This window comes from Homarus americanus, unplaced genomic scaffold (genome assembly GCF_018991925.1).
Source record: "Homarus americanus isolate GMGI-L3 unplaced genomic scaffold, GMGI_Hamer_2.0 scaffold25467, whole genome shotgun sequence".
NCBI lineage: Eukaryota > Metazoa > Arthropoda > Malacostraca > Decapoda > Nephropidae > Homarus > Homarus americanus.
The window spans coordinates 5857328-5872568 of record NW_024732867.1 but is presented as its reverse complement, the minus strand read 5'-3'; the positions used below and the strand labels follow the sequence as shown (position 1 = coordinate 5872568).

At 41.9% G+C, this 15241-nt stretch overlaps 1 protein-coding gene across 1 annotated transcript in view; it reads left to right on the top strand.

Annotated features, from left to right (window-relative positions):
• Positions 1-15241, top strand: part of LOC121869163 — a 135195-nt gene that overhangs the window by 9819 nt on the left and 110135 nt on the right. The window lies entirely within an intron of this gene.

Sequence of the window (15241 nt, the reverse complement as noted above, 5' to 3'; positions counted from 1 at the left end):
CTTCTTACGGTCCAGTATAACAACTTGGAGCACATTCTGGAAGTGTTCTTCACTCCTGGCTGATGGTAGATATTATGAACCGAGTTTAACTCCACGTTCAGCAGTCATTGATAACATATAGTTCTTTCAAGTTGATTGTAGATGTCTGGTACGCAGTGGGTGGTGGCCAGTCGTTAACATCTGTAAGAAATTTAGGGTCGAGCTGAAGAACATGAATAGTGAACCAGGAGTCGGACCAACCAAATCTGTAAGTGCTGTTGAGAGAATGACTGCATGTGTAAACTTAGGGTTTGAGCAGTTTATTGCCTGGTTTGATTGCCAGGAGACTGTCGGCAAGTACACGATGTTCTTGTGCTGGCACTTGTTGCTGAAAAGTGCAAGAGGCACCATCTCGGCACGTATTGCACTCTGGGAGATTAACGGGTTCACAGCCTCGTGCAGCAGCAGACTTATGGAACAGCTTTATGTCATGCCATGGTGCATCCACTGAAACGTGCATGTCATCCACCAAGAACTACAGGTTAAGGTGGCAAAGGTGACAAAGTCCCTTATTTTCGACACTTGTTGTCTTGTGGTGATTGTGTAAGGCGGAAGCTGCTGAATTTGTTTCTCAAACATGCAGATATTGATGGAATACAAGAACTTTGCCACCCATCTGGCCTTGTGCAATGCACTTGATCGTTTGAAGGTGATTGGCTGGCCAGCCACTTCTCCGCTGAGGAGCGCTGTACTTAGTTCAATAACCTCCCGATAATCACCTCTTTGAAGTGAGAGCTCTGAACGCGCAAGCTTTAAAACGTTGGCTCTACAGTCCTCTAGCAGATTTTGTGCTGTTTCAACGAATACAGTTGCATCAAACCGTGAAAGTGGCTCATCCATTTTCTTTAACAATAATGCAAAGTTCTTGCGAAAACGGGAGAAGAGAGTAATGTCTAGTGAATTGGAGTTTTCTAATTGTAGGTTGTCCATAGAAGTGCCAGTGTTACATGCTGTTGGATTGTTACACAGGTTGCAGTGACCTGCCCTGTATTGGATGCTGTAGTAAAATGTCGCGCCGATAATAAGAGTCAACACAGTTTACTAACTTCAACAGTTAAAATGTCAGATCAACAGTGACATCACCTGAATTTTGATTTGCTCTACGCTGATACTGCGGAACACCAGGGAGTCTCAGTTCGTGTACATCTCCTGCCACAATTGCAAGTCGTTCTTCTGTAATAATATTGGATAATGTGGACCGAAGTTCCGAGTCACGGTGTAGAGCGACAAGCTTATGAACAATCCATATCCAATGAGGAACTGGGCGGGTACAACTTTGACCTTGAGGTGGGACACATTACTGTAATAGTTTTAGAATCCCAAGAAAATTCAAAAGAACATTTACCAGAACATATGTAAAGTTTTAAATCTAGGGACAAAGAACGTATTCGACATTGTGGCATTTGATGCACCATAATAAATAAATAAATAAATAAGTAAAAAATAAAAAATAAAAAACCTTCAGCATGTATATAGACAATGAAGGTATACACTATACATGGTATAAGTATACAAACAATGAATCTAGACATGTGCGGGTGTATAGAAACAACGGCAAACATCAGTCTACAGTGTATTCGTTATTGTACAGTATTGCCGTAAGATAATAACAGTAAAATAAGCACCATGATCCCCACGAGCCAACTAGCTACGTGTTAACGGTGTTCTCACTAGTGCCATAATAATTTTGAACCGATTCGTCTCTTCATGAAGAATCGTGTCAGGTGAGACAGACTAGCGTGGCTTAATCCAATTTCTCTTAAGATTCGTCTGTTATCTCCAGTTAAGGGAAACAGTGTTATGGTATAAATCAGATCACCTGAAGTATACTTGGGTGGGACCCCCTCCCACCCAAGTATAAGGTTAAGTTAGGTTTAACGTTATGTTTGGTTAGGTTAGGGTTACGTTAGCGTAGGTTAGGTTAGGGTTACGTTAGCGTTAGGTTAGATTTTATTAGCGTTAAATTAGTGTTAGGTTGGCGTAAGGAAGAATAATCATCAGATGAAATAAACTGGGATGCCTGCCTTATCTTCAGGTGATCCGGTAAGGTGTACAACAGAAGCATCAATACTCTGGTGTCTCCATGGTGACCCACATAACGCCTTAATGATTTTATAGATTCTGGGAGTATTGATAAATATTGATAACGCAAACTAAAAAAAAAAATAAAAATAAAAACACATCATTAATAACACAGACGGATTACTTTTCCCCGAGTGATTTTATTTGATATGTAATCGAACTCTTCCACAACAAGGCTGATGAAAATATCTGGTTGTGTGCTGCGTTAGGGAAGAGAGCGTGGTGCTGAGGGGTGCAAGTTGGAGGGGCTGGAGGGTGGAAACTTGGATCTGGGGGTACAAGTTGGGTCTGGGGGTCTGTTAGTCTGGGGGGTACAAGTCTGGGGCTGGGTACAAGTTGTCGGGGCTAAGTTGGGTCTAGTACAAGTTGGGTCTGGGGCAAGTTAGGGTCTGGGGTGCAAGTTGGGTCTGGGGCAGTTGGGTCTGGGGGTGGCTGGGTCTGGGGTACAAGTTGGGTCTGGGGGCAAGTTAGGTCTGGGGGGCATGTTGTCTGGGGTGCAAACGCCTGGGGATACAAGTTGGGCCTGGAGGGTACAACTTGGGCCTGGGGCACAAGGTGGTCTGGGGGGTGCAAGGTGGGGGTGCAGGGGCTGGGGTTAGAGTCGGGCGAAGGAGCTAGAAAGAAACATCCCTAATTCGGTCTGAAGGATAGGATAGAGCAGTGGTTCTCAACCTTGTTTGCCCCATGCACCCCTTTCACCATATGTCAGAATGTCATTCCCCCCTCCTTTCCAAGATTGTCTGCCTCAAAAAGTGCATTCCAAATAATATGCATTTAATACTGAAAATCTTTTATTTTTTCCATATTAGTACATATACATTTACAATTTTACATGGATTATTTTTATAGTGGAGTTTTACAAATCAAATGCCAATTGAAAATGTTGATGGATATATAAAACTTGAATAAAAGTAAAATAGTTTTTTTTTTATTTATAATGAATTACTTAACAGACCAAACTGAAGCATAATGCAATAAACAAAAAGTTCAATAGAATACCAGGAAATTGTAAATTTGTAATTAATTTTATTCAGATGAAGATTACAGTCAATGAGAAACCTGTGATTGTTTTTTCTTCGCCAATTCTGGGATACGCGGAGGAGTGCTTGAAAGGGCACAACGCAGGTCATTTTCTACCTCTAACCTACTACGTTGCTTCGTTTTAATTTGCAACAGAGTTGAAAAGCCTGACTCACAAAGATATGTCGACACAAACGGAAGCAATGCACGGATAGCTCTTTCTGCCACTTTTGGGTAGGAATCGCACATCAAGGGCCAAAATTCTGTGATTGATTTCTCATCGAACATATCTCTTGCTCCCGAATCAGTTTTCCCCCCCCCCTGAAAACCTGAAATCCCCCCCTGGGGGGAAATCCCCCCTGGTTGAGAACCCCTGGGATAGAGGAAGGACGGAAGGGGGAGAAGCAAAGAGGAGGAGCGAAGGACGGACGGCCATTCTTAGATTTCTTAGACGCCGATGAAGAACACCTGCAACATACAGTCTGTCTACAGTAAATTTATACACCTTAAGCAACACCTACTGCTCCTCCTCTGTTCACACACACACACACGCACACGCACACACACACACACGTAATCATGAATTTACTTTAGGTAATATTTTATTTGGATTATACTTAATGGTGTGACGATGACTGACGACCTTCAGAACGACTAAGTGATGATGACTATGACGACTACATAATACATATACAGACACATCATAACACCAGAGTTCATAATATAATATATATTTAAGTACAAAATAGTAACTTTACACAACGTGGTTACCGGAGTCACATCATAAGAGGCAAGGGATCAAGTGAAGATTAGACACCCTAGCTTATTTCGCCCGATGATTTAACACCTATAAGCGCTACCTGGGGACGTTAGGTAATAGTCAGATGAAATAAGAGGGGTGTCTAATATTCACGTGACCCCAAATGTACAGTTTACTTCAATACCCCACCCACCGTTTTTCTGACACTATGCACAGGACTCCGGGTGACAAGTGACCACCTAATGGGCGGGGAGGTTCACGAGGGTAACTGTGTGAAGCAAATACTGTACTCTAGTCTAGTACTTCCGTGGCAATATTTGTGTTACGTAAAGATAAGTTTGATGTGGGTCATTAACCATGTGTGTGTGTGTGTGTGTGTGCACGCGTATGCGGACTCTTACACATAGATGTTTCCTATGTATGAATGCACGTATGTGGGTCTGTGCATGTATACCCCCTCTGCCTCACACACACACACACTAAATTTTACATTTAGTTCCAATGAAACGTACAATTTGCATATTGTATGACACCTACAATACAGTCAGGTAATATACACAACAGTTTCCCAGTAGTGCAACACAACCAGTGAGCTCAAATATTAATGGTGGCTCAGGACCATCTACCACCAATGTACTACAATGAACGAAAATATTCCTGGAAATGAGTAAAGCTCGGTTTGCTTACAAACATAAATCAGCTGACTTGGGGCCTGTCACAGTTGCCCCACGACCACACACACACTGCACTAGATGTCAAGTATAAAACAAATGTACTGCCATCTCCACACATTCTTACCTACGGCCTGCGAGAAGTAAGGGTTCTTTTTTAATTTTCTTTCGTTTCGTATTACTTTTTTGGTCTACGTGAACGTGGTGTACTGGTCTACGTGAACGTGGTGTACTGGTCTGTGTGAGCGTGGTGTACTGGTCTGTGTGAGCGTGGTGTACTGGTCTGTGTGAGCGTGGTGTACTGGTCTACGTGAACGTGGTGTACTGGTCTACGTGAGCGTGGTGTACTGGTCTGTGTGAGCGTGGTGTACTGGTCTGTGTGAGCGTGGTGTACTGGTCTGTGTGAGCGTGGTGTACTGGGTGTGGGTGCGTGGTGTACTGGAGAACGTGGTGTACTGGTCTGTGTGAGCGTGGTGTACTGGTCTGTGTGAGCGTGGTGTACTGGTCTGTGTGAGCGTGGTGTACTGGTCTACGTGAACGTGGTGTACTGGTCTGTGAGCGTGGTGTACTGGTCTGTGTGAGCGTGGTGTACTGGTCTGTGTGAGCGTGGTGTACTGGTCTGTGTGAGCGTGGTGTACTGGTCTGTGTGAGCGTGGTGTAGAGCCAGGTGTACTGGTCTGCGTGAGCCAGGTGTACTGGTGCGTGAGCCAGGTGTACTGTGTACTGGTCGTGAGCGTGTGGTCTGGTGAGCGTGTGGTGTACTGTCTGTCGTGAGCGTGGTGTACTGGTCTGTAGCGTGGTGTGTGGTCTGTGTGAGCGTGGTGTACTGGTCTGTGTGGAGCGTGGTGTACTGGTGTCGAGCGTGGTGTACTGGTGGTCTGTGTGAGCGTGGTGTACTGGTGGTCTGTGTGAGCGTGGTGTACTGGTGGTCTGTGTGTGTGTACTCGTGTGTACTGGTGGTCTGTGTGAGGTGTACTGGTCTGTGTGCGTGGTACTGGTGGTCTGTGTGAGCGTGGTGTACTGGTGGTCTGTGTGAGCGTGGTGTACTGGTGGTCTGTGTGAGCGTGGTGTACTGGTGGTCTGTGTGAGCGTGGTGTACTGGTGGTCTGTGTGAGCGTGGTGTACTAGTGGTCTGTGTGAGCGTGGTGTACTGGTGGTCTGTGTGAGCGTGGTGTACTGGTGGTCTGTGGTGTACTGAGCGTGGTGTACTGGTGGTCTGTGTGAGCGTGGTGTACTGGTGGTCTGTGTGAGCGTGGTGTACTGGTGGTCTGTGTGAGCGTGGTGTACTGGCATGATTGTTCGGCTTCGATAGTCAGGTTGGATTTGTCTCTGGTTAATTGCTTCACTTATTTGTCTCTGTCCAACCAATAGGGAGTAAATAGGGTACCTGCAGGGAAGCAAATCCATTGGCGGACCGTGTTCCAGGTAGTAATGCTTAGCTAGAAGGGTTAGTTAGTTGTTCCTGTATTCCTTGATAATGTTGGCAACAGCTGTATGTAACGCTATAAAAAAAAATGTCTGAACAAAGTGGTTTCACGGCGGGTCATTCATAGAGGCAACTACTGTACCTTTATTCTCGCCAGCTGGGGTCGCAGGAGGAGGGTGGTCAGTGGCGCGCGTGTGTGTGTGTGCACAGGGTGGTGAAATGCGTCTAGTGTGGCACCATTATGTTTGTGTTGAGTTGCAAACACTGATTGCCTCCTCTCGCTATCAGCTACCGCAGCTGGCTAGCCCTCGTGTCGAACAGGGGAAACAACTTGCATAAGTCCTCCCCTGCCAGTACACAGCCTCTTCACCATCATGACTCCTGCTGTGCCTCCTTGTGGCATCACACGGTAACTGGGTGTCTCGTGGGCCCAGGCTAGACCAGCAGGGGTTCTCGGAGCAACAGTGAGCCCCAGTTGAATGGCGCACAGGCCCACTGGCATGTGGAAACGTCCAGGTGACTACCAACCACTGCCCCGCTACCTTGCAGATTTACCTTGGTAGGTATAAGACTACAGAAGTAAGCCTCGAATGAATAATCTGCTGTGGAGCCCCGCATCAGGCAGACATGCTTACAGGGCTCCAGTAAAACCCCAACGGCGGTATAGGCGGAAGAGGTGACCAACATGGGATCCCAACGACTACACAAGAACATAAGAACATAAGAATGGAGGAAACTGCAGCGGGCCTATTGGCCCATACTGGGCAGTCCCGTTTACACCCAACCCCTATTGCTCATATGAGCATCCAACCTATGTTTGAAGCAATTCAGCGTATTCGAGTTAATGATGATATTTGGTAACTTGTTCCATTCATCCACTACTCTGTTTCCAAACCAGTGTTTACCTATTTCACGCCTAAATCTAAATTTCTAATTTAATACCATTGTTACGAGTTCGCTCCTGGTTGGATAATTTGAGCACCTTTGTAATGTCCCTTTGTTTAGCCCTGCCTTCCACTTATACACCTCTATCAGGTCGCCCCTCGCTCTACGTCTCTCGAGGGAGTGCAAATTAAGATGCTTTAACCTGTCTCTATACTCAAGGTTCCTAATGCCCGGGATTAGTCTTGTCATTCTCCTCTGAATTCTTTCCAAGGATTCTATATCCATTCTGTAATACGGTGACCAGAACTGAACTGCGTAATCCAGGTGTGGTCTCACAAGAGCAAGATACAGTTTTAGGATGACCTCGCTAGTCTTGTAACTAACACTCCTTTGTATGAACCCAAGTACTTTATTAGCCTTGTTACGAGCAAAAACACATTGTTTACTTGGCTTAAGGTTCCTACTTATCATTACTCCTAAATCTCTCTCGCAGTCGGATTTCTCTATGGCATCGTTGTTCATCTGGTATCTGGTTTCCCTGTTTACATCTCCTATACTGAGTACTTTACATTTGTCGACGTTGAATTTCATCTGCCATTTTTCAGACCATTGGAAAAATTTGTTTAGATCTTCCTGTAGTTTTGCCGAGTCCTCGTCAGATTTGATAACACGTCCTATTTTAGTGTCATCAGCAAATTTACTTATGTTGCTGTCTATGCCGATATCTATGTCGTTTATGTATATAATAAACAATAATGGTCCAAGTACTGAGCCTTGGGGAACTCCACTTGTGACGTTGCTCCAATGGGACTTAGTGCCGTTAATGCTCTCGCTGTTTCCTGTCCTGTAGCCTAATCCATTTAAGGATGTCACCTTTGATGCCATGAGCTTCTACCTTTCTAATTAGTCTTTCGGGGACTCTGTCGAAGAGCTTTGCTAAATCGGAATATACACATCATAATTGCCCTCGTCCACTGATTCGAAACTGATGAAAAGAATGTTGAATTAGTTAGGCAGAACGTCCTTGTGAAGCCATGCTGGGAATCATTGATCAAGTAGGCTTCTCCAGGTGATTTTCGAATAGAGTTTGAAATGATTGCTTCCAGTAATTTGCCTACTATTGATGTTTGACTGATTGGGCGGTAGTTAGAGGATAGTGATCTATCCCCCTTCTTGAAAATCGGTATTACATTCGCTATCCTCCAGGATTCTGGTACTACACCTGTTTTTAAGGACATGTTAAACAACTTTGCTAAGGGCATACTAAGCTCTTCCTTACATTCCTTTAATACTCTGGCAAATATCTCATTGGGACCAGGTGACTTTAGTTTGTCTATTTGCTTACTAACATCGTTACTAGTCACTACTATCTCACTTAATTTGTTTTCTTCACTATCTCTGAATAGAGTCGGTGCCTCGGGTATCATGTTTAAATTTTCGGTGGTGAAAACTGTTAGGTTTGGATAAGTTAGGCTATGTTAGGTTAAGTTAGGCTCGGTTAGGTTATATTAGGTTAGGTTAAGTTATGCTATATTAGGCTAAGTTAAGTTAGGATAGATTTGATTAGGTTAGGTTAAGTTAGGCTAGGTTAAGTTAGGTTAGGCTATATCAGGTCGGGTTAAGTTAGGCTATATTAAGTAAAGGTTAAGTTACGCTGGTTTATATTAGGTTAAGTTAGGAACTAGAATCTATGAAGGATGATCTAAACGACATAATTTTATAAAACACTTCTTCAACACATGACGTAACACAACATGACGTAACACAACATGACGTAACACTTCATAACATAACAGTTCACACGCATGAATTTACTTTTGGATTAACCTGTAACTTAAACCTGAAGACCTCAAAATTTCATACATTAACCAGGTATTTTGTAACTCATATTGTTCACCTTGATGTAGTCTAATGTAGTTGTTGTAGTCTCATGTAGTTGTTGTAGTGTAATGTAGTTGTTGTAGTGTAATGTATTTGTTGTAGTCTCATGTAGTTGTTGTAGTGTAATGTAGTCTATTTCACCTGTTATAGTCTAATCCACCTGTGATAACCCTGACTGGAGGTAACAGAATATCATAATCATTTACTATAGCGAAGATATATATAAAACCAAACTGCCTTGCCTTCACTGTCTTTATTTCCTCCTGATGTGAATATGACGACTGTACAAGGGAAAGGTCAGCTCTGAATTTATTATGTGAGAGAGAGAATACACCACTCTACCACACCCACCCCTACGCACCCCTCCTCCTCCACCACCCCTACCCACCCCTACCATACCCACCCTACCGCACCCTCCCTACCCACACCCACCCCTCTACCACACCCCACCCCTCCCTCCTACCCACACACCCCTCCCCACCCTCATTGCATCGTTCCTGGTATCTATAATCATACCTGGATGGAAATAACGGGATACAAACACATTTCATTGGCACACAACATTGTCTGTGTCACATCACACTTTTACTATCAAACGACAACACTGTCACACAACACTGGCACTGTCCACAACACTGGCACTGTCACACAACACTGGCACTGTCACACAACACTGGCACTGTCTAAAAAAATGCCACTCGCACAACACTAAGAAATTGATAAGTGATGGATGGAGTTTCTTCTTCGTCTCGAACAAAATAGTTTATAAGCTGTCCACATGACGTGTTATTATCATCTCTCTCTAAAACCAGAGTTCTCTTATAACTTCTGCCAATACAAGGTCGACCCAAATACTCAATACCTAATGTTTTTCATCACTTTATCCACATTTACATCGATCAGGGACAATGTTATTTTTCACCACATTATAAACCTGTGACCGGGTAAGGCACTTGTAATGTTCGCCTGACAAGTGTACCAAATTATTATGTTCCTGAAAATATCACTCTTCTTTTTTGCACAATCGTATAAGCAAAACATCCATAACAACTTGACCTTACCTATAACAATACTATGGAAATAGGGTTAAATCAATGTTAATAATCATTGTAACGGAGGAATGGCAGCAGGGGGTCCACCATGCTGAGGATATACATTAGATCAACGTAACAAGTGAATTGCGGGTTATGGGACGGTTTTGTATGTTGATATTCTTATAACATTAACGGATTCAATTTAAAGTTGTTTGGTAAGTTTTGGTGATTCGGAATCAGTTTGGTTGATATGCCTTAGGTATGTGGTGAGGTGTAATGTTTGTATACCTGCATTGTCTGTGGACATTGTATACCTGCTCTATCTACGTACACTGTATACCTACACCGTCCATGTACACTGTATACCTGCACCGTCTACAGTATGTCATGGAGGTATAATAGGGTGGAGGCGGCGTGAACAGTGTACTTGTATAGCGCTGTCGGGAGTGAAGCCAGCCAGCCGAGCTGCCGTTATACTGTGGTTGGCAAGAGCCCGCTGCCCGCGTCCGACCTCACCAGTCAACGACTTACGTACTGCTCGTCTACATGAATTATTGTCCTACTGTTCATTCATAAATACATTTGCTTATGTGTAAGCTAGTGAGAAAATTCATTAACCTTTATTATTCACAAAAATATATACAAATAATACAATAAACATCTGTGTAAATACGATGTCTTTATGTATAGCACATAATCCTACCGGCCACTGAAATGAATGAGCTTTGTGTATATCGAACGACTCAATCTTAACCTGAGTTTGCAACTTAGCAGTGCACTGTTCTGCAACTTATGCATATCTTACTTGCAAAGAGCTTTCGACAACTGCTTCAATCACTAAATGTATGTGATTTTCCATAGGTGCGATAGTTTAGGAAATACTTCTCTGTTAGCGTAACTTGATAACACAGAATGAACAAGTCAGTGAAAATCTACTCTTCCTAAAGTTAGATCTGTATTTTGTTTGCTTGTCATGGTTACTCTAAACTTTTTTTTCACAATTAACAAATATCTATAACATCATCCGAAGGATTTATCAGGCCCCCTATGGATTTCAACATAATCAGAGAATGCATCTGGCCAACATTAGTGCTTGTTAAGGTATCAACACAAGCTTCACAGTGTCGAGATTTCTTTAACGGAAACACAACGAAGCAAGCTATATATGAAACAATTTTGTTGGAGCACTGGGACAAATGGAAACCGCTAGGAACATAAGTATAATCATGCTCCTTCTCATTAGCTAAAGATGACTCAGACAACACGTTATCTATAACTCTCTGTTTCAAAACAGAAGTAATAATAGCATTCGCAGAGAGAGTGTCTACCCTAACATTATTTGCACAGCTGCTAGGCACAGTCAGTATTGGTACAGTTTCTAGTGGTAAACGGTTGCCACGAATTATATCATCCATGTCATTATGTACCATGATCTTTTTATAAGCAGCGGAAAACTGCCTATTACATCCTACCAAGCTTCTATTTTTTCTGAAAAACAATCCAATATGATCTTGACTCATTTTGTATGTCAACAAAAAGCTTAAAACGGGATTCGGACTTGCCACCAAATTTTCATATAGCTCTGCAAACTCCGTATCCAAAATATGAAACAAAGAAAACCAGTTTTACGATTGGACTTCAGTAGCTCTTGACCATCGGGGAGTTTTAATGATCTGATATATGTTTCTGCTTTTCTCAGAAAATATGATTTCATCAGCATTCTTTTTTTGAATTGGACATTTATAGCTACTGGCATGCAAATTCCTTGAGTTCATTATGCCCAAGTGTATTAAAAATCATAATGAAATCAATAGTAGCTTCACAGCCCTGAAATTCACTTATTTTTTCATGAAGACAAAACATCAAAGACTTTGCAACTGATTCAGTAAGTAGCTGTGCAGCTAATTTGACATTCATTCTTTTCTTTATCCATGCAATGTGTGCAATTCTCGGTTTATTGCCTAAATGAAGTCCTTCATGTTCTTGGAGGCTGTGCAACTGTTCAATGTACTCCCATTTCACAAACTTACCATGACCATCAATGAAGGCTTTCTTATCTCCGAAAGAACTTCTCACAAGCTTTAACATGTGACAACGATCAAGAAATACATAAATTGGCTGCTGTGTGGAAAAGATGGTTTTAGACTGGCATGCTCGAGAGTGCAACCAAAGTGCTTAATCATAGACAAATTTGATGCTACTCCGTCAAAAGTTGGGGATATAACAGTAACACATGCTGAAAGAAGCTTAGGTAAACACTGTTGAACTAAATTTCCTTGTCGAACCTAGCGGTACATCCATAAGCCGGACACGATACAGGTATTTTTATATGTTATACACACAAAGAGAAACATGTGCACTATCTCTAGAGATAGTGAAGAAAATAAATTAAGCGAGATAGTAGTGACTAGTAACGATGTTAATAAGCAAATAGACAAACTAAAGCCTAATAAGTCACCTGGTCCCGATGAGATATTTGCCAGAGTATTATAGGAATGTAAGGAAGAGCTTAGTATGCCCTTAGCAAAGTTGTTTAACATGTCATTAAAAACCGGTGTAGTACCAGAATGCTGGAGGATAGCGAATGTAATACCGATTTTCAAGAAGGGGGATAGATCACTATCCTCTACCTACCGTCCAATCCGTCTAACATCAATAGTAGGCAAATTACTGGAAGCAATCATTTCACAAGCGGATGTTCACGTCTAACTAATCTATTAACATTCTTTTCGAATCAGCAAGGGAGGCGAAATCAAACCCCAAGGGATTCGTCCAAATGTATCAAACTAAAACTCGAGGGAAGATCGGACCAATAGAGTCAAATACCAGCGAACTAACGTATACCGAAGGCGAATTGAGCAATAATCTGAACAGATATTTGTCATCAGTTTTCACAACCAAAAATTTAAACATGGTACCCGAGACACCGACTATATACAGAGATAGTGAAGAAAATAGATTAAGTGAGATAGTAGTGACTAATAACGTTACTAGTAAACAAATAGATAAACTAAAACCTAATAAGTCACCAAGTCCCGGTGAGATGTTTGCCAGAGTAAAGAAATGTAAGGAAGAACTTTGTACGTCTTTAGGAAACTTGTTTAACATGTCATTAAAAACCGATGTAGTTCCAAAATCCACGGGGATATAGAATGTGATACCGATTTTCAAGAAGGGAGATAGATCACTATCCTCTAACTATCTAATTAGTGTCCAATTAGTTCGACATCAATTGTAGGCAAATTACTGGAAACAATAATTTCAAACTCCATTCAAAATCACCTCAATTGTTTTATGATGTGGTATACTTCGACTTTCGCAAAGCCTTCAACAAGATCCCCTATGAAAGACTAATACGGAAAGTGGAGGCACGTGGAAATCTAAAATATATTGTAAACTGCATTAGGGCGTGGTTACAGGACAAGAAACAGAGTCAGCATTAACAGGACTAAATCCGATTGGGGTAAGGTCACTAGTAAAGTACCCCAAGGCTCAGTACTTGGACCATTACTATTTATGATATACATAACGACATAGATAAAGGCGTAGATAGCAACACAAGTAAATTTGCTGACGACACTAAATTAGGGCGCGTAATTAAACTTGACGAAGACTGCAAAACTACAGGAAGATCTAAAAAAAAATCGCATGGTCTGAAAAATGTCAGACGAAATTTAATGTTGACAATTATAAATTACTTTTCATAAAACTATATCCTGCACTTGTGAGACCTCACTTAGATTATGCGGTTCAGTTTTGGTCACCGTACTACAGAATGGAAATCGAATCCCTAGAAACCATACAGAGGGAGATGACAGGACAAGTCCAGGGCATTAGGAACTTTGAGTATAGAGACAGGTTAAAACGTCTTAATTTACACTTCCTTAAGAGACGTGGAGTGAGGGGCGATATGATCGAGGTGTATAAATGGTAGTCAGGGTTAAAAAAGGTGATATAACAAATGTACTCAAACATTTCCAACCAGGAGCGAACTTGTAGCTAAGGTTTTAAATTTAGGCGCGAGACAGGCAAACACTGCTAAATAGAGTAGTTGAGTGGAACAAGTTACCAAACATCATCATTAACTCCAACACGCTGGATAGCTTCAAATATAGGTTGGATGGATATATGAGCGAGATGGGTTGGGTGTAAACGGGGTTGCCTAGGACGGGCTAATAGGTCCGCTGCAGTTTCCTCCATTCTTATGTCCCTGTGTTATCCCCATCTATTTGTTATCGGTTTTAATATTTTTGTACACCCTCTTTACTGATTTTATTTTATTTTATTTTTGGGTTGCCCTGTAGATCGAATTCACTGTTTTTTTGTTGCACTGTATATAAAAGTTATATTTTTTCGGACACTGTTTTGATGGTTATTTTATTTTATTTTTTATAACCTGTCTTTGTACCTTTGAGGACACCCTGTATTTATTTTAGTCCTTATGACACATTATATATTAATTTTTCTATACACTTTTTTTCAAAGATGGCATGTTTTGTTTTGTCTATGAATATTGTTTGGGCTTTTTCGGACACCATATACAGTATATTGATTTCTGGACATGCTGTAGGTAGTGTAGGCTTAAGCATTTTATTTTGTTCATACAACCTCAATATTAATTTCTTTCATACACTAATATGTATTTAATTTTCGGACACTATATTGCTTTTACGTGTTGTTGTTGTTCATACCCTTAAGGCTGAAGTTTTTTTTTTCTGGACACCTTGAGTCTTTTTTTTTTCGGACACGTCAGTTTCAATAATTTTTGGGATAACCTTTTATATAACGATTTAAATTCTTCCGGACACCTTGAATATGTTTCTAAACCTTACGGTCATCCTCAATATCGGCTTTAGACTTTACGGTCATCCTCAATATCGGCTCTAGACTTTACGGTCATCCTCAATATCGGCTTTAGACTTTACGGTCATCCTCAATATCGGCTGTAGACTTTTTTATTTATTTATTTATTGGGCACTCCCCTACATCCTTGTGTAAGGTGAAGCGCAGAAGCGTTTACAGCGCCCAACCGGGAAGCATGCTAAGTTCATGCTTGCCTTTATGTCTCATGAGTTAAGGGCGTAGAAGCCTGAGGAGTCAAGGCCGTAGAAGCCTGAAGAGTCAATGGTTTATGTCATCAAGTTATTGGAAGCTCCAACAACTTTCCCTGAATACGAGTTCGCAACTTTCGACTTACAACAGGTACCTACTTTACTGCTAGGTGAACAGGGACTAATGGGGGCTAGGAAGTAAGTCCAAACAACTTCCACCGGCCCGGGAATCGAACCCATGACATCTCGCTTGCGAGGCAAGAACGGTACCGCTTCTACCACCGATCCCCCTGTAGACTTTACGAGCAGATTGTAGTCGGTAGTGTGGTAAAGGTCATGTATAGGGCGGGGTGGGGGGAAGGGAGGTAGGTTTAAGTCTTAAGGGAACCGTC